At 33.8% G+C, this 3,710-nt stretch overlaps 1 pseudogene; it reads right to left on the bottom strand.

Moving 5' to 3' along the window:
• Positions 1–2,927: 2,927 nt before the first annotated feature.
• On the bottom strand, positions 2,928–3,471 carry LOC149177654 (signal peptidase complex subunit 2 pseudogene; annotated as a pseudogene).
• Between the last annotated feature and the right edge of the window lie 239 nt (positions 3,472–3,710).

Genomic DNA, 3,710 nt, shown 5'->3' with positions numbered 1-3,710 from the left:
CTTACATAACGTCCAAATATATCCCATAAAACTGCGATGATAAATGATGGAAGCGAGCAAACTTAGATAAAGTGACAACAAGAAAGTTTTAGCAGAGGTAGAAATTGAAAATGAAATCTAGCAGTGGTTCTCTATGGGATGAAAATCTCAAAATGCGTGGCTCAATCGAACATGAAAACTTTTGGCGATAGCAAACAAGACACTGTGGAATGAAACATTTAGGAAGCCTACCTCGACCCTTCCGAATAAAGGTCGTGCACATCGATGATAATATTGATATTAGTACCTGTGTATTATCAAGGAAAAACCCGGGACGACATGAATCCCAATATCTAGTTTACTGGCCTAACGTGGCCATTTAAGTACTCCCTTACATTTCCATTGAGATACAAAAATCAAATCAGTGTAAGGAATTATATGCTAACTTCCATGGGCCAAATCTGAGTTGTCATAGGATAGGTTAATAGTTATCTTGTTTTTATTATGGAACTTCAATTTATTTTTGTTATCATATGTTTTTGTTTTATGGGTTTTAGCCTTGCTGGCCAAAGGCTCTATTCTTAATTTTTTGTTTTATAATAGAGCGTAAGTATCCTTTGGTCCTTGCTGGGTACATATGGATTTATAGATTTATTATGACAAGCCACTGATTAGATATATGTATTTACGGTCCTTCTTTCTAGTTTTGAGTCCTTTTAAGCTCCTTGAGGCATACTGCAGAAGAGCATTTGGAGCTATGTTCATGTTTTATAAAGATGTTTTGTTTTCTTCCATACGAAAAAGAGGTTAAGAGTGTGGTGAAATGGATATATAAGTTGGCTTGTGTCTGAACACCTTCATCTCTCTACTTTTTGTGTTATAGTTTGAACAAACTGAAATTGCTCCAGTTGGTCTTTCAACAAATTAGCTCTACAATTTTGACTCTTGGCATACTTAAACTTGGACTGGAAATAACTTATGATCCAAGAGGCCTTCATCAAACTTTTATATACCACTAGAAATCTGTTTTAGAGCTTTTTCTATATGACTGGGTTCCATAACTTATGATCCAAGAGGCCTTCATCAAACTTTTATATACCACTAGAAATTTGTTTTAGAGCTTTTACCATGTGAGTGGGTTCCAACTGCATTTGAGGTGATATGCCATACTAGAAATGGCTTCAAATCCACTATACCTTCTCCATCTTTGCCTTTTACATAGCATGAGTTGATCTTTATTTTTCTTGCAATAATCTCTACTTTATCCTCCATCCTCATCACCTTTGCCAACAATGACAACACATTTCTAACAATAATAATATATCACCTTTATGTATTTCACATTTGTCTCATCCACTTTATGTCTTTGTGAGGTGTCAAGATGATAGTAATAAAGGTGGTTTCTTAATTTTATTATATATTTGTATCATTACACAATGCAACATTACGAGAATGGATATTATGGTTTGAGTCATTTTCTACCAATCTTCTTGTCTTTGATATTGTCTTTTTTTTTTCTTTCTATATTTCATCAAAATAACACTAGTTGGTCTAATTTCTTCAATGAAAAATGGTCCTCACCATGCAATTTCCAACTTTCAAGGCTTTCCTTTTTTTTTTGGTCATATAGAAGCACCAAATGACCTTGCTTTATATCTTTCTTTTTAATATGTTAATATTGTCATTCCTTTTACTATCATAAGTTGATTTCCTCATGATGAAATTCTCTCTCTTCTTTTTCATTCAATTGGTTTATCTAGTGAACTCACTGTTTCTTACCTAGGTTAATATTGTATCTATGGAAAAAATATACCTTCACAACAATAGTTTGAAAGTGAAAGAAGACTATTGTTTCCTGGCCATACAATAGCTTGAAAGGAGTATGACCGTTTCTCTTTTGTATGCTATTCTATAAACCTGTACTATTGCTTTCATTTATCATCCTAGCTATCTTAGTCGATTACACATATATTCATTAATTGTTTATGCAATGATTTGTTGAATGATTCAACCACTTCATGAGCTTGTGGAAAATAAGCTATTTTTTTTATGAACAATTAAATACTTTCTCCGCAATAATTTGATCCTTTTGGTAACAAAATTTGTTCCTTGATCACTAATAATGGTCTAAGAGACAACCAAATCTTGCGGCTATGTTTTCATAAATAAATTTGTTAGAATTTTTTTGGGTACAATTTGGTATTTTGGCTTTTGTTCATTTACTGAGTTACTTGACAATAATGATGATGTATTTTTATTTTCTCCCTTTTTCTCATCGTGGGAATGGTTCGAAAAAATTGATCTCCAATATTTAAAAAAGTTTTATCAAATTTTAAACCATTTCAACTTTTCATAACGTTCAACATTCCCTAAAAAAATGTTGCATCTACCTACATAGTTTTGATAGTCAAAGTGTAATTTTGGCCACCAAATACCATCCTGAAGAGAATATCCTGGGCCATTGTATTCACTATATAGTGTCGTCCTGTCGACCATGCATGTGCTTCATATATTATCCATTTCCTTTGAAGTTCTACAACATATAAATGAAGGACATCATCTAGCCCCAACTTATATAGATACCCATTCATTAATGTGAATGGTGCAAATTTCATTGCTGAGGCCTTATTTTTCTTTTATCTTTTATGGAATTTCTTTAGGTTCCTTCCCATCCTCTAATAATTACACAATTTCCCATTTGCATCTCGAGCAACAATTGAGAGAATGTTAGCACAAGACACCACTCTTGGACATATTTTTTCTAATTCAGCTTTGGCATAGTCTTTAACATCAAATCCACGAAGGGAGAGATTGGGAATTGTGTATTTTTCTACTACATTATTTTTTGTGGATTTTTACAGAACCGATCCACCGCAATCCTGCAGTAACACGCAATGTTGAATTCATTAAATTACTAGTACTAATAATCAACAATTTTTTATTTTGGATTACTTTGCCTTTCGAGACTCATTCCCATAATCATCAATTAGCGTATCCACATCATTCTAGAAAAAGAGTCTCAACCAAAAATCCATATTTAGTAAACCACTTAGTAACACTCTTGGTAAATTCGAGAGGTGAATTGCCCGCAATAGATTTGGTGTCGGTACTAGATATACATAATGTGCACATGTTAGAAAAACATGCAAGCTTTGAAGAAACTACCAAACCTGTGCTGCTAAATGATCCAGGGGAGTATCTGTGAAGATAATAGTGTTATTCTCCTTTGTATAAATTATAAAGTTACACCAACAATCCATTGAATATAACATATAATTTAATGCAGCCAATAAGAAAAAAAAAATTAACAATGATGATGACACCTATCGCCATTTTAACATTACTCAGCGCTACGTTCTCCACATACCCTCGACTTAATAGTACGTCGGAAGCCATTTCATCAAGGAGATGCTTGATGGAATTTGGATCGTTGAGATTCTTCGGAGGCAAAGGAGCTGCAAATTTGTCTGTTGCAAAACTCTTGGTTTCCATTGTTGTTCCACTACTGAGATTTACCTGCTTTCTCGACATGGTTAGATCAGTGTGATGAATTCGTTTTGCATTTCCAACTTGACAATGACTACAACCACGACTATAAGACCATATTTATGTGTTAAAATATGTATCACCTTATTTGGTGGAGCTAATAGGGAAGGCATCGATGTTTTTAAGCGTGGAGGAGGAGGTAGGTCACCACAATGTGACGTTTCTTGCGCCCCATTATTCTTTCT

The sequence above is a fragment of the Pinus tabuliformis genome, chromosome 4_1, assembly GCF_031772625.1.
Source record: "Pinus tabuliformis cultivar Carrire ecotype Pingquan chromosome 4_1, CPIR1, whole genome shotgun sequence".
Taxonomy (NCBI): domain Eukaryota; kingdom Viridiplantae; phylum Streptophyta; class Pinopsida; order Pinales; family Pinaceae; genus Pinus; species Pinus tabuliformis.
The sequence above is the reverse complement of the archived record's forward strand: the minus strand, read 5'-3'. Positions and strand labels throughout refer to the sequence as shown.